Source organism: Dipodomys merriami, unplaced genomic scaffold (genome assembly GCF_024711535.1).
Source record: "Dipodomys merriami isolate MVZ:Mamm:240054 unplaced genomic scaffold, mDipMer1.0.p SCAF_8, whole genome shotgun sequence".
Classification (NCBI taxonomy): Eukaryota; Metazoa; Chordata; class Mammalia; order Rodentia; family Heteromyidae; genus Dipodomys; species Dipodomys merriami.
The window spans coordinates 8,359,600-8,384,768 of NW_027206401.1; the positions used below are offsets into that span (position 1 = coordinate 8,359,600).

Below are 25,169 nucleotides of genomic sequence, written 5' to 3' on the forward strand. Positions count from 1 at the left end.
CTTCCTTTTTATGGCTGAATTAGTTTCCAAGGTATGAATTCACCATATTTTATTTGTCCGTTCATCAATTTATGGGCATTTGGGCTGTTTCCACTTTTTGGCTTTTATGAATAATGCTAATCATTCATGTGCAAATTTTTGTGTGGCTGCGCTTTCATGTCTTCTGAATATATATCTACCAGTGGAGTGATAGATGATATGGGATGGTTAACACTCTGAGGGACTGCCAAAAAATGGTTTCTAAATTGGCTACACACATTCATGTTCTGCTAGCAGTGCCTGTAGATCCTCACCAACTCTTGGCTGTCTTGCTGTTGTATTGTAGCCATCCTAGTGAATATAAGATGGCATCTCACTATAGCTTTAAGTTATATATTTTTCAAAAAACAATTTCTGTTGGTCAGCCTTTCATACCCTTCGAAGCCACTGATCTACTTTACTTGGAGAACTTGAATACTGTGTGCTTGTTAATGGGGTTACTTGTCTTCCTGTTACTGAGTTGTGATAGTCCTTTGTATGGTTGTGGATCTTAAAAGGTCATGGGCGGTGGGGTGGGGAAGAGCACATCTCCACCAGACATTCAGCTGACTGGGAAGGGATGAAATCTGCAGCTCCTGAAGAAGGCTGGCCACGGGGAGGCAGAACAGGGATCTGCAGGCTGAGAATAAAGAGCCACGCCAGCCCTACGCTTGTCTGCTCAGTTCCTCTAACAGTGCATGCCAGGAGGGGTGGCTTCCTGAGTAATTCTGGAGCCTGATGGTCTAAGACGGGATGGTGGCCTGCTAAGTCTCTTCTGAGACCTCTCTTCTTGCCGTTGGGATGGCTCTCTTCTTTCTGTGTCTTCATATGGTCTAGCCTCTGTACTTTGCTGCAGCCAAATGTTCTCTTTTGATAAGGAAATCAGTCATAATGGATTAAAGCCCACTCTATTAACCTTATTTTAATTTAATCATCTCTTTAAAGACCCAGCTCCCAAATGAAATCGCATGGGGTTAGGATTGCAACAGATGAACTTGGGAAAGGGACGTAAGTCAGCTCGTAACAGCTGCTCTCAGAGGAAACTCCTCAAAATTAATTATTAAATCAGTCCTTACATCCCCGCCCCCTTTCCCCTCCTCCCAACGCCTCTATGGGGTAGCTAGGCTCCAGAATTCTTCTTGCCAACATTTACCAAATCTTGAATCAAGCTCCCGCTTTCCCCTCACTTCTCTTGCCCAGAAAGAAGGCTCACGGCCCTCTCAAGTCTTTTCTAGGTTTCAGAGATAACATAGCAGCATCCTTCCCCTCCTTTAGAACCCAGGTCTTTCTTTTCTCTTTTAAAAAGTTTTTTTTTTTTTTGATCGGTCATCAGGCTTGAACTCTGGGCCTGTTCCTGGGCTCTTCAGCTCAAGGCTAGTGCTGTACCACTTGAGCCACAGCACCACTTCTGGGTTTCTGGTGGTTTATTAGAGATAAGAGTCTCATGCACTTTACTGCCCTGCCTGGCTTTGAACCGTAATCCTCAGTAATCCTCAGATCGCAGCCTCCTGAGTAGCTAGAATTACAGGTGTGAGCCACTAGCACCTGGCAAAACGTGTTTATTTTTAAGTAGTTTACAAAGAAGTTTTGATTTAACACATCAGTTTATGTGTACAGTGCATCTTGATCAATGTTACCTCTTCCATTTCCCTCTATCTACTACAACCCCAGAGAAATGCTCTCTCCCTCCCTTTCCTACTTTCTGAAAAGCCACTGTATATACATTGGTCCAAAGTATGATTTACTTTATTAACAATAGAAATTAACATAGAGCAACACCTACACATATATCATCACTTCGGATCCTGGTGGTATTCTAGAAGAAAAAGTGTATTTTTAATTTACACCTGGAGAATTTGAGTTCTGAGGGAAAAAAAAAGTTTGAGTCCTAGAACATTCCTGGAACACTTTCCTAAGTTTTACAGCCAAGCTTCACAACCAGATGAATCTACTGCTCTGACCGATTGAAGGGAGTTGGCTCCTACAATCATTCAGATACTCCCATTTGCTACCTCTCTATTTTAGATGTGGCATTTCTGATTAAGAAGAGGAGATTAGGTTAGAAGATGGACTTGTCTGAAGAGCAAAGGGCAGATGTGATCCTGGGATAAGAGAAAGAAGAGCTGTGAGTAGACTGGATTGGTTTCGGGAACCACCAAACTCCAACCATTCAGAGAGGGGCTGGGCTTGTCCTCCTACGCCCAACGCTAACTGAGCTGATGGCCAGTTGACACAAGACTGAACCACTAGTGTAGGCAAGAAGAGAAGAGAAAAACACCTAGGCTTTCCCCAAACCAGTATCCAAGAGGAAAGGTGTCAGAACATTACCCGAAGACATGGCTGCTCTCATGTTACTCCCCCCAACCCCCACCACAGGAGTAGATCTGTTTCAGAGATTCCCAGCTGATTTCTCTTAATAAGCTGGCTGTGTGGGACAGACATGAGTAAGCCTGATCTGCCTGCAGTCTGTTTACAGAAGAAATAGTGGGGGTGGGGGGGAATGAAGGGAAAACCCCTCACATCAAAATATTTTGTGTTAAAAAGACATTGTACAGTCCTCTCCTGTCCTCTGCAGAAAAAGAAAAGAAAAGAAAAAGAAAAAAGCCTTTTAAATCTCTAAAGGGCACGTTGCTTAAATCGTTCCAGCCCTGGCTACACGAAGCTCTTCAAAGGGCCTTCGACGCTGCCCTGGGGAGACGGTGCCAAAACACATTAGATTGTGAAGCTCTAATTAAAAAAAAAAAGTTTCTAATTCAGATCCCCAGTTTCCTTTAGTAAGATGCCACGGCATTATTTCTCGCTATACTTCCTCTTGGTACACTGTATATTACTATCCTTCTTTCTACCCCTCCAATTCATCACTTAGCTAAGACATAGAAAGCATATGGAGGGATTTCAGCCACTTTCTTATAAGTACCGCGCGCTAACCGAGTGCACCACTGGAGCTCCATCAGCCACTTTCTTTAGGCACAAATCCTTAATATGATCTTCTTATCATCCCCCGTATTCTTCGGGGTAAAGATCTCAACGTTGGGAGACTTTAAAATGTCACCTTAGCCCAGGCACACAATCGATATCTAAATCTTATCTACCGCAGCAGACCGATGAAAAGAACCCAGGCCACTCAGCCCTCAGGAAACCGCAAGCTCTGTGTGTTCAACCTCTCTGTATTTGTAAAGATGTATGTTTTGTTGTTGTTGTTCTAATGGAGGAAAAAAGCAATCTGTGGCTTCCAATACTTCTAATGTTCTGAACATCAATTATAACTCTACACTTTAAACCTATCAAAACTTGAAAAGAACGGTTAAGGTCATTGCATATCCCACCGTGCCAGCCCAGGTCAGAGTGAGGGCATTGGTTGCTTTGATTATAAGGTGAACGGGCAGTTTACCTGTCCATCCATCTGCTTGACTACAAGACACCAAGCAAATATAAATGTAAGGTGCTAGTTCCTGAAGTAATTGCAAGCCTTCTTTCCATCACTGCCCAGCTTGCTCTACTTCCCATCTCTTACCTGTAATACTTCCCCTAAGCCCCTATTAGGTGATCATTGAAAAATCTGATGTGCAAATTTGGACTACTAAGTGACTGTAACAGAAGGACTGTTGCTTCTGATGACATCATTCGATGTAATCCAATCGCCTCTGACTTAGTTGGAAAACAGTGAGATCTTGACACCTGAGAAGTGGTGCTTTTGACTCTTAAAAAGACAATAGGCGTGGCTTAGACACAGTAGCTCATTACAATGGCTGCTTGGGGGGTAGAGATAGGAGGATCATGGTTTGAGGCTAGCCCAGGAACCATGGTACTGAGATCCTATCTCAAAGATGAAAGCAAATGTGGTGCTATAGGTCTGCTATTCCAGCTAGGTAGGAGGCAAAGATAGGATTGCTGGGGGGAAAAAGTCTCTATCTGAAAAACTAATTAAATCAGAAAGGCCTGGAGGCATGTCTCAGGTGGCAAAGCACCTATCTAGCAAGCACAAGGCCATAAGTTCAAAATGCTTATAATACAAAAGGAAGGAAGGAAGGAAGGAAGGAAGGAAGGAAGGAAGGAAGGAAGGAAGAAGGAAGGAAGGAAGGAAGGAAGGAAGGAAGGAAGGAAGGAAGGAAGGGAGGAAGGAAGGAAGGAAAGAAGGAAGGAAAAAATAGCTGTAGAAGCTGAAAGGATGTGGGGGAGAAATTGATTAAAAGGTATGGGAGTGTAATAGGACAGGAGAAATAACTTCTAATGTTCTATACAATGGTAGCATAATTATTGTTGACACAGTTAATTGCATATTCAAAAAAGCTAGTAAGAATATTTTGAATGATCCAAACAACAAAGAAAATGCTAAATGTTTAAGGTGATGAATGTGTCTGGTTGTTATACATTGAATACATGTATTGTGGTATTACACTGTACCATGTACGTGTAATTCTTAGTGTCAACTTAAAATTACAGATAAATAGTGAGAAAAGTTTATTTGTCTAGCCTATGGCCAGTCCTGGAGAATTATAACAATATGCCTCAGCTTCTAAAATAAGCCTTCCAAGCTAGAAGACTTGCTTATGCTAGTTGTCTCAGAAGATGACTCAACGTGTTCAGCATAAGCTGTAAATCAGCTCCACCAAGCGCCATTTGCATCTGGGAAATGACAAGCTTACCCTTGGCATTCTCCTGTGAATGTTTACATGTTCAAAAGGAAGAAAAATTCGGACCTATTCTTTGAGCTCATTTCTAGACATCTCTGAGGTATGGATGCATGGAGGAAACCTGAGCTCAGCACCCTCTATCGGGAGAGGACCCGAGTCCTCCTTACGGATGGGGACTTCAAGGTCTCCTGGGAAGGCTAGCCATTGCCTTCTGATTGCTTTTGCCAGAAACTGTTGAAATAAGACAAGTGGGCTGGGGATGTGGCACAGTGGTAGAGCTCTGGCCTCCTATGTAAGCAGCCCCAGGCTCCATTCCCAGCGCTGAAAACAAAGTAACTTAATGAAGTTCAACAGTATGTCTCTCTGCCCCTGAAGGCCCTCATCCCAGCCCCTCTGTCTATCCCTCTCTTTTTCTAGTCTTCCACTAATGCGTTCTTGCTCTCCTTGCTTTACTGTGTTAATATTTCCAAGCAGGCTCCGTTGAAAGAACTCCAGCAGATCCATTGACTTCCAGAATAAAAGCTGAGCTCTCACCTGCTAATGCAGCTTCTTTCAGAGTCCTCCGGGTCTACCTCTCTGGGCCAGCCTCCCGAGTTCTCTTTAAAAATCTCCTGACTTAGACAAAGCAGCCATGGTACCTGCCTCCGGGCCAACACGATCATTTCCCTGGTGGGCTCTCCCGGAACGCCTGGGCCCCTAGCTTCCAAGGGAGTCTATCCCACCTGCCCACTGTGACCTAAACTAAGGCTGCATGCAGATTTCCTCATCCCTGCTTATAGTGCCTCCTTCTAAAACCTCGGGGAAGTTGAATGAGGGGTTGGGTTTTGACTTCTTTCCTATTTACATAATCAACTATTCCACCATCTTCCTAACTATTAGTAATCTCTGACACTAGGGCTGGGAAGGTGGCTCAGTGGTAGAGTGCTTGCCTCACATGCAATGAGGCCCTGGGTTCGATTCCTCAGCACCACATAAGCAGAAAAAGCCGGAAGAGGCGCTGTGGCTCACAAGTGGTAGAGAGCTAGCCTTGAGCTGAAGAGCTGAGGGACAGTGCCCAGGCCCAGAGTTCAGGCCCACGACCGACAAAAACAAAATCTCTGACACTAGAGCCTAGTACCCTGACTCAAATCCAGTACCACTCAGTAAATGCACACTACATGGTATCAATCATAAGCCAGTAACCTGAGGTTATTCACAAACTGAAATTCCAAACACATACATGTGTGTATGAATGTATGTATATAGGTGTGTCTATATACATATGCATGTGCATATATGTGTATATCTAATATATACACATTGTATATGTAATATGTGTAGGTGAATATAATATATGTATATATGTATATTATCTCTGTGTATAATATATGTATGTGCATATGTATATATGAATAGATTCTAGATGTATGTGTATACGTATCTTAACTTTTTGGAATACTGACCTTGGTCACCTGTTTTAAAATAGGCACATATTTTGCTATGTAAAGAAAAAGTAAGGGGGGCTGGGAAGGTGGCTCAGTGGTAGAGCGCTTGCCTTGCATGCTTGAAGCCCTGGGTTCAATTCCTCAGCACCACATAAGCAGAAAAAAAAAGCCAGAAGTGGTGCTGTGGCTCAAGTGGTAGAGCACTACCCTTGAGCTGAAGAGCTGAGGGACAGGGCCCAGGCCCAGAGTTCAGGCCCACGACCGGACCCCAAAAAAAAAGAAAAAAAGAAAAAGAAAGAAGCTCAAACTTGCTCTCATCAAGCGTTAGCACCAGTCAGTCTTGCTGTAACTGTTTGCATGTCCCTCGCTGAGGTATGCATGTCCCTCCCACGTTGATGTATCCTGTGTGTCCTCTGGCATCACTGTGAACATTCCTGTCCTGTCTTCTTAAAGTCATCCCAGTTGTGAAATACCCCTGTGCCTGTACAATCAGTGAGAATGGTGCACCAGTTAAGTTTCTGACTAACATGACTCTGGGTGATCCACTGTGCTACCAATTCTAAAAAGGACCAGGATGCACAAAAGATCACCTCAGTGCTAGTTCCTGAAATCACCCTGCTCTCCCCAATGTGTGCTCACCAGTGACAGGAGAGACAGAGGAGTGCAAAGCAGCTTCCAGGACTAATGACAGGGTGGCCATCCAGGACTACAATAATTGAGTTTTAATACCCTGAGCTGTTGCTGGTCATAAATCCTCCATACCTAAAAGTCAAGCCTCTGCTGGGCAAGATTAATGGTTGGTGGTGTATATAATATTTATTAAGCCTCTTTTGATGTTGCTTGGCAATCTGGGCTACCATCAAACAAGTTGAAATAATTGACATTTAGCACATCAACCTGCTTGTGACTGAGAAGCATGACATTCATGTAGATAGTAAACATTTGGCAATTGCTATAAATGTCTCCAAATTTAACGTCATGACCTTTTCCCAGGTAAATGTTTTTGGATAAAATGTAAATAGTGATTCACTGTATGTCAAATACCACAGTATGTCAAATATTGTGCAATGTCAAGCTTACGGTGCTGTTACCCTCCAGAGGCTCCCAGATGGGTCGGCCTGTTGCACCTTTCCCTGGTTTTGTAGGAAAACTCTCTGTTATTTATCGTAATTCATTAGTTTTTGTACCTTTCCCCATACACACAATGTTTCTGGTTAAGACATGTGCTTGGGTGTCATTGTATAATTAATTAAATGAGACTTGGCATTTAAAACTTACATACTCCAGCATAAAAAAATCATTCTATTTCAGAGCCTTCTCGGTGCCAGAACACGTAAAACACCGAGAATCTGTGCACATAGAACATCAAGTTATCAAATAGAGGGCTAGAGGCATGGCTCAAGTGGTAGATCACCAGCCTAATAAGTGCAAAACCCTGAGTTCAAAACCCGTCCCACAAAAACAAAAAAGTCACATAAGAAGTAGAACTGATAGGTTCAAGTTCATATTCTCACCTTCCAACATCCCTAACTCTCTTATCTAGTGGTACAACAAATCCTAATGCTATCAAAGCATAAAATAACTACATCTAATTATGCTACTCTAAGAAAGTTCTGAGCATGGTGATACACTCCTCTAATCCTATCAGTGGGGTGAGGCAGGAGGTTCATAAGTTCAAAGCCAACCTGGGCCATATAAGAAAATGAAAGAAGGAAGGGAAGAAGGGAGGGAGGGAAATGGGAGGGAGGGAAGGAGGGAAGGAGGGAAGGAGGGAAGGAGGGAAGGAAGGAAGGGAGGGAGGGAGGGAGGAAGGGAGGGAGGGAGGGAGGGAGGGAGGGAGGGAGGAATAGAGAGATGGAAGGAAGGAAGGAAGGGAGGAAGGGAGGGAGGGAGGGAGGGAGGAAGGAAGGAAGGAAGGGAGGGAGGGAGGGAGGGAGGGAGGCAGGAAGGAAGGAAGGAAGGAAAGAAGGAAGGGAGGGAGGGAGAGAGAGAGGGAAGGAGAGAGGGAGGGAGGGAGGGAGGGAAGGAAGGAAGGAAGGAAGGAAGGAAGGAAGGAAGGAAGGAAGGAAGGAAGGAAGGAAGGGAGGGAGGGAGGGAGGGAGGGAGGCAGGAAGGAAGGAAGGAAGGAAGGAAGGAAGGGAGGGAGGGAGAGAGAGAGGGAAGGAGAGAGGGAGGGAGGGAGGGAGGGAAGGAAGGAAGGAAGGAAAGAAGGAAGGGAGGGAGGGAGGGAGGGAGGGAGGGAGGAAGGAAGGAAGGAAGGAAGGGAGGGAGGGAGGGAGGGAGGGAGGGAGGGAGGGAGGGAGGGAGGAATAGAGAGATGGAAGGAAGGAAGGAAGGGAGGAAGGGAGGGAGGGAGGGAGTCAGGGAGGGAGGGAGAGAGGGAGTGACAGAGGGAGGAAATAAATGCATCCTGATTTATGCATGTGAAAAGGATCCTCCAATTATATATGTCCCTTCAATTGCATACTACATTTAGTTTCCCTAAGATGAGCTAGACTTCTTCCAAGGTCTGGTGTCCCTTTAGAATTCAACAAGTGTGAGAATTTTTGATGACTCTCTCATTCCTTCAATTTAAGAAAGTATCCTAGGCAGAATATATTTTGATGTGTTTTAGAGTACTTAATGTAGCAATATAAATAGATAAACATTGATGTGCTAAGAGTAAGTTTAAAATCTATTTTAAAATGTTTTCCCAAGTTCAAAAACTAAGAAAAAAACTTAAAAACAATTATTACCTTTGAGTAGCTATACAGAGGAGTTGTCATTTAACAAAGCCATTTATGAATACAATATATTTTGAGTGAAATCACCCCTTGTCTGCATTTCTCATTTGTCTACCGTATTCCCCCTGACCTCACCCCGCCCCTTTCAAGTACCTGCTTCCTGATGTTTTATTTTGCTGAACTTTGATTTTGGCTTTCTAAGGGTTTGCCTACCCTATTTGAGATCTCCCTTGAATCTACCATTTTTGTTTTTGTTTTTCAATTAAATCATTTGTATACAATTAACTCCTTAGGAGGGTTCTGGAGAGGGAACACAGATAACCAGCTAAAAACAGGCATGAAGACTCACATTGGATCGAGTTTATTTTGTATCTTGAACCATCTCATCTTCCTAAAAGCAGTTTCTGAGTAAAATTTTATTGAGAGTCTACTAAGGCAGACATCATGGAGGAAGCATCAAGGTCCGTTGTCACGCGGGACTTACCATCTGCGAGAAACCATGCCACCTGCACCTGGTTGGTTGCTTGTTTATTTGCTTCCAAAAAGAAATCATTTCCTTTCAACATCCTCACTTTAGACAAGGAGAATTTCAGTCCCCGAATTTACAGATAACTTGTTCAAAGTCACCTACTCCTTGTGGCAGAGTAAATCAGAACTCATTCCTCCCGCGTCCTGTGGGACTCGATCACACTGCACCTCATTCTCCTGCAGTCCACTTCAATTGCAAAAGGGCATCTCATATGAAAGTCGGGGGGAAAAATGTGATTCTCATGCAACTGCCACTGAAACTAGCACAAACTCTAATGCACACTTTAATATCTCCTAGGACCACTGTCAGATTGTGGTTAAAAATAATGATGAGCGTATCAATCCCCTTTATAACACCTGCTAGCCTACAGACCTGGCTCTGAGCTTTTTACCATAGTAACATCCCCACAATGACAATATGAGGGAAGTATTGTAATTAGCGCCGCTCAGCAGATGAAAATAATAGAAGCACAGAAGAAATTTGCTCTTTTTTTTAAAAATGCCCATCAAATTAATGGATCAGATTAGCCATTGAAAAGAATGAGCTCCAAGTGAACTCTGATATAAGGAGTCCATGGTGCATTGTTAAGTGAAAATATGAATTTGTATATGTTTGTAACTCAGCACTCACACACACGTACGCATCAGTGGCTATTGTTTGCTTTGTTTGAATCACCAGGGAAATTTCATAAAATACACCATCCAGGATCTTAACTCTAACCTATCAAATTAAGATATCCCTAGCTAGACTCTATAGCCATTTATTCATAAGTATAATTTCCATGGGTACTTTGGGTTAAAATTTACCCGTTCACATGCAACTGAATTCAACGGGGAAGCAGTGTTCTAATTTACTTATTGGAATAAATCATATTAAGTTACAAAGTACAATACCCTTAAAATTCTCAAGGCATATTGAGAAGTGTACAAAGGAACAGATATATTTCACATCGTGTGCAGGGGAAGGGCATCTGAACAGGAGCTGGAGCTTGTAGCCGGTGCTCCAGCTGGATATCCATGAACTCTCTCGTGTCATCAGATGCCAGAAACCACTGGGTTCAGAATTCTAATTGTTAATCCCTGATTTAGACCATTGAACCGCAATGCCCTTTAAGGCTAAACTGAATTTAAAATTCAATTCACTTGAAGGAGTTCATTGGTGACCTTTGAGAAATCAATTGCATAGTATCTCAGGAAAAGAAATGATCTTAACTTCCCTATAAATTGATGACCTGAAAAGATGCATGCTATCCTCACCAAATATATTGAAGGAGCACATTCATTGACACCCTGTTATGTGCTACTAGGAAACTGCTAGGCCTTAATTGAAAAAGTGACTGAAGTTGGGCATCGATGGCTTAGGGCTGTAATCCTAGCTACTCAGAAGGCTGAGATCTGAGGATCACAGTTTGAAGCCAGCCTACGAAGAAATTATTCACCAAAAAGCTGAAAGTAGAGCAGTGGCTCAACTGGTAGAGAATCAGCCTTGAGCAAAAAGTTCATGGACCATATCCAGGCCCTGAGATCAAACCCCAGGACTGGCCAAAAGAAAAAAAAAAAAGAATGAAGAGATGAGCATTGAGACCACCTCTGATTTGGGTATTTTACTAAAATAACCATATAATTTTTCAATAAGCTCTCCCTTGCTCATTGTTTTGACTACTTATGAAGAAACTGAAGTCATATTTATTCCAATTTTTATTTGTAAAGCAGTACACTTCCTTCTTCTTTAGAAGTGAAAATAGTTTTACATAAACAGAACTTAAGTCAGGCATGGAAACACAAATGTACAGAATGTGGAGATGGAAAAACAGAGTATCTGTGAGTTGTTAGTGTTGACCAAGCCGCCCATCTCCCACGAGGCATTAGCATAACCACTTTCTCTCAGTCAGGGGCCCAGGACCCTGAGCATCTAGACTCAAAACCCTGTGGCTGATCTTGGTTTCCATTCTGTTTCTTGTCAATACCACAGGACATCATCCCTAGACAAGCTACTCCCTCCCCCTCAAGAGGCCACTGACATCCCATGCGAACCTACGGTGGTTCTAGCAAACCAGCTAAAGAAACAGCAGTGGCCCTTAGAATTCTACATCATTCTATGGTTCTCTAATGACAAGTTTCTACTTTTGGTGACATCTCTTAGTGTGACACCGGCAAAGAAGAACCAAGTATAACATTTAGACAAAGAAATGACACCACTCTGATTTGGTGAGAACAATGTAAACTTAGATCAATATAAAACTTAGAGGGAAACTGAGAACTAATCTCCAAGATAATGACAGAGGGCTGAAGATGTCCCAAGTTTTGTCTCTTGCAGAAGTATTTGCCTGTTGATTACCCTCAGACTCAGTAAACAACCACTCAAGCTATACCTCCTGTCTGCCTAGCCAGCACTTAAACATTGCTTCTCGGGACAGCCTTATATAAATAAGTTATGGACAATATATTGCCAGCCTCTACCATCTAATAACATCATGTATTTTTTATGGATTGTTGGGATTTGCAAGTTGGAGGCATCTCCATTGAGATGGATGACGGTTGGGCACTTTTCTTCTATGCACTTAGCCTTCTGATTAGGAACTGCATTAATCTTGTGTTTTAATAATGGTGAATGTCAGTGAGGTGTCTATTCCTCTCTGTCTGTTAAGCAAAACCAGAATCTCGTTTTGGTTCCTAATGTACTTGCTCCTTCCTCTCATCTTCTGCTTAGACATTTTTATTAGTATAATTGTTTTTGCAAGCATAATCCAAACTCTAGAATCTAAGGAAACAGAAGTTTCTATGGAGTAGATTTATGATCTTCTATGAAAATTTCTTGTCCTTTGAAATTCAGCTTCCGAACTCAAGAAGGATTTGATGTCAGAATGTTTTTAAATCATTTTCTAGAAGACATCCAATACAAGTGCCTAGTGACATTAATGCAAATGGAGTTAAATTTCAGATTAATATGCACTGAGATCAAGCAGTATTAGGTGATTTAACCATCATTAGCTTCCAATTGTTATACAGATTAAATACTATTTTACTCCAAATGCAAACACAATAGCAAAACACAGAGCTATTATTTAATTGTTTAAAATAGACTGTAGTTTTGCATATTCCTAAGATGTCAGATTTTCCCCTCAGCAAAAAGCAATTCTACAAATGTGTGAACAAGAACCTGTCTGGGTAAACATACTATTACGCCATAGAAAAAGGAGCGGTTTTCTATAATTGCAAATCTACATTGACATTCTATTTCCTTCCTTTCAGAACACCAGGAATAGAAGTAACCTTAAAAGACAATCTAGTCCAGCACCTTTATTGTGTATCAGCAGATGGAAATGTGTAAGCAGACAGGCAAACCAATATTAGATAAAACCACTGAGAAGTCAGGCCCATGTTCTGCTACAATGAGCTCTCTACCAGACACACTATTTCTGCATCACCCCCAGTAAACCAAAGCAGTTGTGCATAGCTACTCTTACCCATAGGAGCTATATTCCAACACCCTCCACACATAGTACCAAACCCTATACGCCATCTTTTCCTGTGGGCTCTAGAATTGCCCCACACTTCCAAAGTGAACCTTCCTTCCATGCTTTATGCCTCTTTGGCAATACTACTCTTGTCTATCCAGGACATTATTGAGAGAAACATGGGCTCCTTAAAACACAAGCACAGGGGGCTGGGAAGATGGCTCAGTGGTAGAGTGCTTGCCTTGCATGCCTGAGGCCCTGGGTTCGATTCCTCAGCACCACATAAGCAAAAAGAAAAAAGCCGGAGGTGGCGCTGTGGCTCAAGTGGTAGAGTGCTAGCCTTGAGCTGAAGAGCTGAGGGACAGCGCCCAGGCCCAGAGTTTAGGCCCCACTACCGGACCCAAAAAAAAAAAAACACAAGCACAATCAAGCAGATCACTGAGCAACCGGTTACTAAGTGACCAGAAGACAAGGAGCAGATGGAAATAGATCCACTGGCCAAGGGGTGGATGTGGAGAGGGGCAGAGCAGGATGGACTGAGATTTCAGCATGCATTGATTGATACTTGTGAATCTGGAGATAGGGGAGGGAATTTCCATGTAATATCTTTGGGCCATGGTTAATTGCAAATAACCAAGACCTCAGAAAGGAAAAGTTAATGAAGAAGATAATTGTGCAGGAAATTGACATCCTTGAGTGGTCATTTGAAAGATCCCCTCATGATCACTATAAGAGAATATATACATGAATATACACATATATATAATACAAATATATGTCTACATGTATATGTATGTGTATGTGTATATGTATATATATATATATATTTATATCTCTATCTATGTCTATCTATCTATATATGAAACTAGTTAAAACCCAAATCAGCTTGTGTGTGATGTATAGTGCTAACCACTTTGCATTTCTGGGTTTTGTTGTTTCATTTTTATTGGTCTTTCATGGAAGTGATTTCTTACAGTTTCTCAAACCCAGCAGTTAATCTTTTTTGATGTGTTATTTGCTGGACTTTTTTGTTTTTCACTTCGAGTGCAAAGACTGTGAATACCTAGCTAAGATTTGATCCAGGACTGTTCTGTTCTCAACTCTGCAACTGACAACTTCAGCAGACTTGCAAGTTCTCTTCCAGTAGCCTTCATCAATTGCCTTCCATTTCTTATGAAAATGGATTTACAGATATCTAAATGTCATCTCAGCCAGAAAGCAAAGGCTGACAAGTCCTTAATGAAGAAACCCATGTTAACAGTCTTTGGTTCCAATGAGAACTCCTCTTGTAATTTAAAGCACCAGTGCAATTATTTCATTTTCCACAAATGGCTTCTGTAACGATGCCAAGTTTGTAGTTTGTCACACGGGTGACAGCACAAGTACATATGTAGCCATTCCTTTTTAATAAGTCAGATTCATTAATGGATATTCTCTTGAAATAACAATGTGGAGTATATTTACGAAGTGCAGGAACATTTACTTCATGGTACTCATAGAAACATTAAATAAGACGTAAGTATGCTTGACAATGAAATGAAGCATACAGATAAACAAAACGTCTGTGTACATTTTGTCATCTTGGCCTTGCTGCCTCGGTCATTATCCATTTGTGTCATGTTTTTAATGTCAGGGTGACAAATGACTCTACATACACTATGTGGAGAAAATGACTCATATCAATGCATAAGGAAATCTCTGGTTATAAAAGCAAAGATGACAATCCAAAATCCAACACAATGTGAACATTTGGAGGTATTTTAGAGTCCTGTTTCTGAAAGGCTAAAGAATGACTTCATTATCTGATGTCATTTCTTTAAGTAAACTTCACATTATTTTACCTCTAAGTCTAATGTATTGATAATGTGGTGATTCATAGAGGGTAATGACAGCGACCTTTTACCTTTACTATGTCTTGAAAGGTCAGTTGGTTTTATGGACTTTTATAGGCACTAGTTTCAAGTAATTGTGTACTATATTTCAACAAAATGAGATAGATAACATCAGGAGAGAAAAAGATGCTCCACAGACTCATTTTGTCGCACATCTTCTAGACTGAAGGTCACTATGATATGTTCCTCATATTAACTCAGCATGCTAAAAGAATTATATCTAGAATGTATCTAGAATGACAGGAAATGTTATAATGAACCTGAAATTAGTGGTCCCCGTGTTGGCCTCCAAACAATATTTTCTTCTCTCCTTGTGCTTATTAATTGTCTGTCCATTGGTCTGGATTCTCCTCTGAATTGTACAAGACAGTGGTTGTTATCTCGTTCCTCGCTGAGTCTTCTATGGAAGTTCTCAATGGATCTCAATGCTGGCACACTGCCGTGCATTTCATGGGCATGGGGCAGCATTTGTGGATTGGAAGGCATAAAAGAAAAGAGAGAGAGCAGAAGGAAGAATGACAAAAGGAAGAAAGAAAGAGACAGCGAAAGGAAAAAAGGAAATCTGTGTTCTACATAAACTGGAGGTTTCCATCCTTCTAGTCCTAGCAATGGTGTTTATGCATGGGAAGGAAGTACAGATTTCTAGGTGAATGTATCTATGCAGATACTGATGATATCCAGAAAAGGCACCGGAAATCGATCCGGAAATTTTAAAGAAAATCTCTTTGATTATATTTGTAGTTCTATTCAATTAAAAAATCATGACATCATACCCCACATTGATTTTTTTAATAGTCTCAAAACACTCAAGTAGTATTTATTCCATATCTAGTATGGGCCTGATATTGTATTAACCACTGAAAGAGAAGTACAAGAAATTATGAAATTATTACACTACCTATTCATTCAGCATTCATTGAATATTCAGTAATTTGCCAAATGTGCTGAATGCTTTTCCTGTCCTTGAGGTAATGATATTGTTTCTGGGAGGCCAGAGCATGCAAATGTAAAACAACACCAGGAGTACACCAAGATAAACAGACATTTTGTAATAAAGGTAATGTTACCCAACATTTAATAAGCGCTTACTGTGTGTCAGGCAAAGTGCTAAGTATTTTACATGCATTATTTTATATACTGTTCACTGTACTTTATTTATATTCATTGTTATTGAAATCTCAGTGGTACAGCTGAGAAAAGCTCAGCTCAAAGCAGTTAATTAACTAGGCTGTCTTCATCCATTCAGACTGCTATGGCAAAGTACTATATACTGGTAGCTTATAAACCACAGAAATTTATTTCCCACCATTCTAGGGTCCAAAAAGTTGAAAATTAAGGAGCCAATGGCTGTGAGGGTCTCTGCCTCTCGGACAACTTTCTTTCCACTCGAACATGGTGGAAAGGCTAAGGAAGGTAAGAGAGCTCCCTGGGGGCCTCTTTTAGAAAGGCATAAATTCTCTTCACAGATATTCCATCCCCTCCTCCCACCCCTCCCATTCCTTGACACAGTCTCCTTCTTGGGGGAAGAATTTCAATGTCAGAACTGGGAGAGATGAGCGGGAACATCCAGACCAGAGTATCACCCAAGCCATCATGTAACAACAAGAGTCACTGACCACTGTGGCCTTGAAGTTCATGCACTTAATTACTGTGCTCCATTATTGCTAGTCACCCACTTACATTTTTGAATGTAGATAATATTTCCTAGGAAACACAGGCTTGGGTACTGGCTACAGTTGAAGAAAACTTGCATGGAAGAGATACTCCTTGAATTCTAGATCTTAAAATGTGGATTTGATTTAAATAGATAGGGAAGATTATTGAGAGTATCCAGATGGAAGCAGAGAACAGGAAACCTAAAGATGTCAATGTAGGGGTTGGTGGCGTGGCTCAGGTGGTTGCCTTGCAGCTGAGTGAAAGCATACCAAGTTCAAGTTCTGGTCTAGGACAACGGAGGAAGGAGGGAAAGGAGGAAGGAAGGAAAGAAATGTCAATGCAAATTTGTAAAAATAGAAGACCTAGGAGCAGCTAATTTAATGGAACTGAAGCTTATGGTAGGTGTAGCTACTAAGACTGACTGCCATGTCCCGGATGGTAAGCTAGAGCTGATAAACCCCATAGACACCTTGTTCCCTTACCTGTTATCCAAACAAATGTAAGGTGAGCAGCTTTTCAAAATATCTGCTTCTTCTCATTGGGGAGCAGGGGGAGGGGTGGCCGGTAGTTAACTTACATGTAAGAATGCTTACAATCAGCCTATTTTTTCCCATTTGACTTTGGAACCTGTAAAGGTTAGTATTCCAGCAAAAATTAAATCAGGGTTATCCAAGGTAAGCTAACTGGTGAAAGCAGAGCCAAAACTTATAAGCTCCAGTTGACTATGTGCCCAATTTTGCTGCCTCCCATTTGTAAAGTATCAACCTCCACCACAAACACACAATGGCCAGCAACACAGAATCACCCAATAATAACCTTTATAGTTACACAAACCAAGGAGACACACCACAAGTGAACATTAAAAGGTAATAGCCAGGCATCGTGGTACATCCTATAATCTCAGCACTTGGTTGACTGAGGCGGGAGGACCACAAGGTCAAGGCCAGTCTGGTCTTCACAGTGACACCCTACCCAATAATTAAACTTTTTTTTAAAGACAACACAAACGTAACTATTTTGTCATTTCAAGCAGAGTACTCACAGGCATCATGTTATAAACATGCAAAATTATCCATTTATCTGGCCTTCCACACACTGCAGACATTCAAGGCACAGATTCAGCATATTGTAGATCAACTTCTAGACAGATAATTAATTTTGGTTAAACTACCCCTGAACCGGAATGGCACATCCTCCCTTCCTAAGTGACCCCAAAATGAACAGATACAATGACATAAACCCAAATAATGATTTAGTAGAGCAATTACCAAAAGTTTAGAACTTTCTCCTAAATTAGCTGCATGATAAAGAGTTCTGAATTGCCGATAAGTGAAAGTTTGTTAATTATTCAAGACAATTGAGCAGAAAAATCTCTCCAGCTGCCCTGTCTTATCATTTCACCGGAACTGAAATTCATTTCCATGGCACAAGGTGCCCAGGCCCCACACAAGACTCCTCTAGGAGAGCACAGATATATCACCACATGTGCGCATGTGTGCAAACACTCACACACACCTAAACACCGAAGAGCTGGTATCCATCCCAGCATCTGAGTTTGCACTGATAGCCAGAATGTTCCAGAATCCAAGTCAACAGCGGGTTCTTTTTTTAATTTGTAAGTGACAGGATGAAGAATATTGTGGGCTTTCCCCACCAGACTGTAACAATATTAAGGTAAATCAAATTTTGCACCTCATTTATTTAACAATGTCATTGTTCGGTTGCTATAGGTTTTTTTTTAGCTTCTCAGAATACAAGGCTGCACAAATTTCCCAGAATTTATTTTTGAAAAAGAAAGAAAAAATTTTAAAAACTCGTTAGCTCTTGAACACTTAATTATAATTGGCTACGCTTCTTCTCTTTTATTAAGTGATAATTTATGAGAGACGACTTCAAGATCATCTAAAATGCTGCCTTTGGAAAGACTGAAGCAAAGGAATATGTAATCACAATGTAATGCAATCAGAATATTTAATTAACATGCAATCATGAAGGAAGAAAATAGTCTCATCACATTCCTATCCAAAGTCAACAATAGAGCTCTCTTTAAATGGCCATATATACTTTTAAAATATTTTAATGGTGATGACCTGTCTTTGATAAAAGAGTTGCCCAGTGATTCCTTTATTTCAAATAGAAAATGAAGACCCTGACTTAGAACTTCATGTTGAAAGGGTGTTGCTTCTGGAGTCCAGACCAATTCACTCATCCTTTGAATAGCCCAGCTACTGCTTCAGAAATACACCTCTGTTACAGCCTCTCCACCCACCCGTCATGTTTCTTCTTTCTTTGGAGCCTTGGATTACTATATAAGGAGCTTCCTCCAAAGCAAGCTCTGTTATTTCACATTTCCAATTAATGTCTTCCTGTTTAAGGATCCATAAGAACCTACCTGTTATGGCTTCGATTTGAGGTATCCTAACAACCTCACATTTTCAAGGCTTGTTTTCCAGTGCAGTTGTGTTCGGAGGTAGGGCTTTGGGGAGATGATTGGCTCAAGAGGGTTCTGATCTCATGGATGGATTAATCTACTCATAGATTCATAAATCTCTATTGGGAGGTGACAGAAACTACATATAGTAGGCAAGAAAGCAGCTGGAGAAAGTAAGTTGCTGAGGGAGGCCTTGAGGAGTACACTTGTTCCCCATCCCTTCTCCCCCAGCAGGTTGCTTCCTGGCTGCCATGAAGTGAGAAGCTCTGTTCCCACACGCCCTCCGTCCTGTGGCATGAGTCGGCCGTGGGCACGAGACAACAGAGCACGTGTGGGCAGAACCTCTGAAACCAGGAGCCAGTAAACCCTGCTTCCTTTGAGTTGATTTTCCCAAGTGATTTTGTCTCTGAGTCTGAAAGCCAATTAACAAACTATCAACATATACTCACAAAAAGTCACGGAGGAAGAAGGAAGAACACATCATTTTATCCACCAAATCAGTGGCAAAACACAAGTGAGGAGGAATGAGTTTGATTAAGAATCATGCAGGTGGGGCTGGGAAGGTGGCTCAGTGGTAGAGCACTTGCCTTGCATGCCTAAGGCCCTGGGTTCAATTCCTCAGCACCACATAAGCAAAAAGAAAAAAGACAGAAGTGGTGCTGTGGCTCAAGTGGTAGAGTGCTAGCCTTGAGCTGAAGAGCTGAGGGACAGCGCCCAGGCCCAGAGTTCAGGTCCCACGACTGGACCCAAAAAAAAAAAAAAAAAAGAATCATGCAGGTAAAAATAGGAGTGAAGATAGCTCAGAATGCCATTCTCCTGTTCATGGACATGAAGCAGTGTAAAGGATTTTACTTTCTTAAAGGCTGCAATAAAATTTGGATACATAGTTCCTTAGAGACACCTGTTAGGAGTTTCTTTAAGGCAAGTACCCAGCTAAACTGCTGGGCATTAGAGTGTACCTATATCCAAATCAATTGCACGCCACTAAATATTCCCCTTTCCCATCTCTGTGCCAACTCAATACAGTTTTCCATTTTAAGATGAGTAAGTCTACTTCTTTTCCCTCAACAACTTGTATTTTCTGATTATTAATAAAGCTAAATTCCCTTTCATCCATGTTCCAACCAGTGTGGCTGCTGCTTCTCAGAGCTGGGCAATGCAATTTGTTTGTTTGTTTTTATTTTGACATTCTTATTTTTCTCTTGACCTTTTCAGCAAATATAACTATAAACTCATATTTTAAATAAAGGTTTTTAAACTGATAATTCTAATTCAAATCTGTAATTATTGTGTTCTTACATTTCTATCCCTTTTTCCCCCCACACTGAAAACCTTGGTCCTCAAAGACACCAACACACACATTCCTTTACCCATCAATACACACAATACTCACAAGGATATTATCATTAAAAAGTATGGTTAAGCTCTTTTTGTTCTACAAAAAGTAGATCTCAAAATTTAGGGAAATTACATTCTTTAAATACTTGAAATAATTCCTGCCTGGAATGAATAGTTATTGCTCTATTATTTCAAACTATTTGGAGAGTAATTGCCCAATTTATTATCTTCTTGCTTTGTATTGGGCCTTGCACTTACTAAAATTTCTGTATATTAGTTCATGTTACAAGAAACTCAATAGTAGAGCTTTACCTGATATGGGACATTTACCACTGCCTCTGTGAGGAGCCTAAGAAGCTCATTACTTATGAACCATTTTAACATTAATTTGTGACTCTGTATTGCATATACCTTCAGTACAAATTTTAGAGTTAGATCTGCAGGTAGTTCTACTTCTCACAATAAGGAATAAGTCATTCTGCTTACAAGTGAAACTTTACCCGTTCTTATTTTAAAAAAATAGTGAGGTTTTTCTTTTTATGGTTCCTTCCATCAGGTAGTGCTGGGGTTGGGTATCGTTCAGAGTGTCCTCAAAGGCTGCCTCTGCTCCTGGTGTTGGGAGGAAGTGATTATGTTGGATGAGATTGTGGTAGGTCCCCTGTGGTTGTAGCCTGGTGACTGATGAGAAAATGTGTTCACATATGCACACATGCTCTAAGTCTCACAAGAACTGGCTTGATCCTTCTCAGAACCTTAGCAGCATGACCATCACCAGATGCAATCCCTTATCTTTAGACCTGCAGAACTGTAAGCCAAAATAAGCCTCTCTCCCTTAAAATTTACACAGTCTAGGGTACTTTGTTGTGAGCCCCCAAAGCAGACAGACTTGGGTGGCAAATCTGGTGCCATCTTTTTTTTTTTTTTTTGGTCGGTCATGGGACTTGAACTCTGGGCCTAGGCGCTGTCCCTCAGCTCTTCAGCTCAAAGCGAGCGCTCTACCCCTTAAGCCTCAGCACCACTTCTGGTTTTCTAGTGGTTTATTGGAGATAGAGTCTCACGGACTTTCCTGCCAGGAAATCCTCAGATCTCAGCCTCCTGAGTAGCTAGGGTTATAGGCATGAGCCACCGGTGCCCAGCTTGGTACCATCTTTTAAGTATGCTGGGGGTGACTTAACTTCTGGACTTTCTGATGGATGGATTCCTATCCTGCAGCTCTGCTCACTGCTACTCATACTTGTATGCCTTCTACATTTGGGTGACTGAAATTATCCCTTTTTTGTCATGAATCTGGTTATATATTTCTTAATATTTGAAAGTATTATAACTGGTATTTTTCTATGTTTTAAGGACTGATGGAGTTCCTTGCCCCTATTGAGACCAGTCCTATGACCAGAAGTCTCCAGAAGAGAATGGCTATGGATATAGGCACTCAGTCCAGAAAGAACAAAATCTTGAGGACTTCTTCCCTCATCTGGGCATTGCGGTAATTGTCCACATCTGAATAACTGACTTCATTTCTTTTTTTTAAATCTGGAAGCTTGAGTCATGTGATTTTTCACAAACCACTTGAGTTCATCCAGTTTAATTTCCAGTGGTTACTTCCAACAACTTTTTAAACACTGACTCTCTGTTCTGTTGTATTTTGACACTGGACATTAGCTTTCAGTGAACAAAGGGGAATGTTCTGTCGCTTTCCAGGTCATGTATCATTAATGTAAGCATGGATCCCTGTAGCAGCTATCCTCCGAGTTTGGGAGGGTCTCCTGGTATGCGTCAGACATTTGTTCAGTTGTGACTCTTAAATATTCACTATTTGGTCATTTATTCTAAAGGAAACTTATAGTCTTTTCACATAATGTTGTGTTAAGTTACCAGGTTTGGCAAACTTCACCTTCACTTGTTCTTCAAAGTCAAAATGTGGAGAGAAGGAATGGTATCATTTTCACCCTTTTTTCCCCGTATTTTGAAGAAGACATTTAAAAATTAAATTTGTACCTTAGCAATTTGATTTGTAGGCTAAGGAGAGCAAAGTCTTATAAATGGAATACTTTTAAAATAAATCATAATTAATTAACTATGAAAATATATCAAATAAATTTGGGTACATAGCTAGATGACTAATTACAGTTCAGGGAGGTTAGAAATTGTAATACTGTTTTTTAGCTTGGTTAATATAATATTATAATTGAGGTTGCTTTGATCACTGGGAATGTCGGAGACAATAATTTTTCAAGCTTGGCTGATTTTGAAATCATATGGTTATGAGTATTAGCAGCTTAATATAAAATGTGGAGCTGTCTACAAAGTTAAAAGAAATTATTTTTGTCATAATAAGCTATATTAATTTAATTAGTTATGTATATGGTTATATTTTTCATTTGAAAATTAAAGCAAAGTGCTGCTTGGTAGATATAACTGAAAGAAGGAGAAAAAAAAACAAACTCTTAGATGCTTGAAATAGTTCCATAAGAAGAATTTGGGCCTCTGTAACTTTTATTGTTCCATGCTGTAGATTTTCTAAGTGTCCCTTAATTCATGCTTTCATTCAGTAGCTCTTCACCAGGGGCTCAGAGATAAACTGAGGACTGCCAGTCCCAGAGGTCCCTTTCCTGTGCCCCCTCCCAGTTTATTGCAGTGAATGGGCTTCTACCTTGTCTTCCAGATTCCAAGTTCACTCTGCCAGTTCATCCTCCACTCTGATTCCAAGGTCATCTTATTCTGTAACAATTTAGGACAAGTTCCCCTGTATTTCATGCTGTCACAGGACTTACTCTCCCTTATAGTGGTAATCCATAACTTAATATCTAGGAGACATTTTCAGCCTACAGATGTGTTTCCTGAATTTACATGGTCCTTGTAGGAAGATTTCATGTAACATTCCAGAAACAGAGTTTCTTAGTTTCCTTCAAAAATTAAAAGGGAGAATTATGTTGGCCCGCATTCCTTTGGAGCTAAGCAGAGGCTGTCTCCTGCAGATGGATCTTCACCACGGTTTCTTGGTCTACATCAGGTGTCCTGGCCCTTTTAACTGACAGTCACAGGTCCTGGGAGCCACACCTACCATCCCTGAGTGCTCAGACTCAGAGTTAATGTTTTCCTACAAGATCATGCTGAAGGTAATAGTGGTCCCCCCCCCAGCATGATATGTCTACTGGGGCTCTCAGAATGGACCCTATTAAGAATAAGAGTCTTGGCAGCTATAATAAAGATATTTCTAAGTTATATCTTCTTAGATAAGGGCAAACTTAAATATGATGATGACTGATCCCACAAGGAATAGAAGAGAAAGAACAGAGAGAGAGAGAGAGAGAGAGAGAGGGAGAGAGGCTACTTGAAGATAAAGCCAGAGATTGCTATTACCCAGCCCTAAGCCAGATGTGAAGGTTTGAATCTTAAATATTTGTCAAAGGCTCACATACAAAGGGCTTGCTCTCCAGTCTGCAGTGATATCAGAAGGTGGCATACACTTGAGGAGGTAGAGCCTACTGCAAGGAAGTCAGATCATTGGGGGAGGGGGAGATATAAGTACTTCAGCTCCCTCTCTACTCTCTACTCTCCTCTCCCTTCTCTCCCCTTCCTTCTCTCCTCCTTTCCTCTCCTCCTCCCTCCCCTCTCCTTCCTGGCTGCCATGAGGAGAAGAGAACTCCTCTCACACATGTTCCTGACATGACATGCTTCCTTCCCAGAGCCCCAAAGTAGCATGGCCAAATGACCATGGACTAAAACTTATGAAACCAAGAGCTAAACTAAACCTTTCTTCCTGATACATTGATTATCTCAAATACTTGGCTTGCCACACTGCCAGAACTATAACTCACACACCCAGGATTATCAACAGCCACCAAAAGCTTCTAGAGTATCATGGAAGAGATTCTGAAACTTACAGAAGTAGAACTCTTGGGACTTCTGACCTCTCTAAACATTTTTTAAGCTTCCATCTTTGTGGTGAGTTGATAAAAAACAGCTCTAGGACACTGATAAATTGCCCTCAGTGGTCGGGCCCTGACTACTTCTCCTGTGGTAGTCCTCTGAGGGCCAATGACTGTTGTCATTGCTGGTCCCCCTTCCTGGGGGACCCTTCACATCCTTTTCTTCCTGATTAAATTTCAAATGATTGTTTAGTGCTTATATCCTCTTATCTTCCATTTCTACCTGCTGATGACACTGCTGTTTCCTGAGCTACCTCATGTTCTAGCACCCTCCAAGCAAGGGTGAAATTATTTGAGGTATAGAAATCTTGCAGAAGATTCTTGAAGGGGTTTGTTTACAAAGCAACAGATTGTGATAGAAACTTGGTTAAAATACGGTGCCAGGTTGTTTGGCCAATGAACAGTCTAGACATTACACTAAGGTATGTTTTAGAGTTGATTGACACTTAAATCAGCAGCCTTTGGCAAAACAGATCACTCTCATAATGCACTGAGTCTCACGCCAACAGGTGAAGACCTACGAGCAAAAACTGAGGTCTTCTTCTGATTCAAGCCTAGAGCATCAACTCTTACCAGACTTTTCCAGTCTATCCTACAAATTCCAAACTTAATCATGATTGATGTTAAGCTATTAATGAAACTGAGGTACAACCATATGACCAACCTATGAAATCCATAGGCCCTCATCTGGAAAGGACTGTGAACTGAAAACTGGGTTCTAGTTAGATGTTGTAGATTTGGAGCATTGACAGATTCTAATGACAGATAATCTGGTAGTGATGAGCCAGGCACCGTGGCTCACGCCTGTAATCCTAGCTACTCAGGAGGCTGAGATCTGAAGATCATGATTCAAAGCCAGCCCGGGCAAGAAAGTCTGTGAGACTCTTATCTCCAATTAACCACCAGAAAACCAGAAGTGGCGCTGTGGCTCAAGTGGTAGAACACTAGCCTTGAGCTGAAGAGCTGAGAGACAGCTCCCCGACCCAGAGTTCAAGACCCACAACCAACCAAAAAAAAAAAAAAATCTGGTAGTGATGAGACCACATGGCTAGAAAATAGTGATACAAGCCGGCACCAAGGCAACTATACACCAATATACCCAATTTCCAAGCTACTTATAAGAGTTCATTATCTTTGT

At 41.2% G+C, this 25,169-nt stretch overlaps 1 protein-coding gene across 5 annotated transcripts in view; it reads left to right on the top strand.

The window, feature by feature from the left end:
* The window catches only part of Nox3 (NADPH oxidase 3), a 564,487-nt gene that overhangs the window by 477,885 nt on the left and 61,433 nt on the right, over positions 1-25,169 (top strand). For 4 of the 5 annotated variants that reach the window (XM_070010780.1, XM_070010779.1, XM_070010782.1 and 1 more), the window contains one exon: positions 21,450-21,585. The gene's annotated coding sequence lies outside the window, so the exon portion shown is untranslated. Of the gene's footprint in view, positions 1-15,991; positions 16,091-21,449; positions 21,586-25,169 lie in introns of all 5 variants that reach the window. The other variant, XM_070010781.1, reaches the window with a different exon arrangement.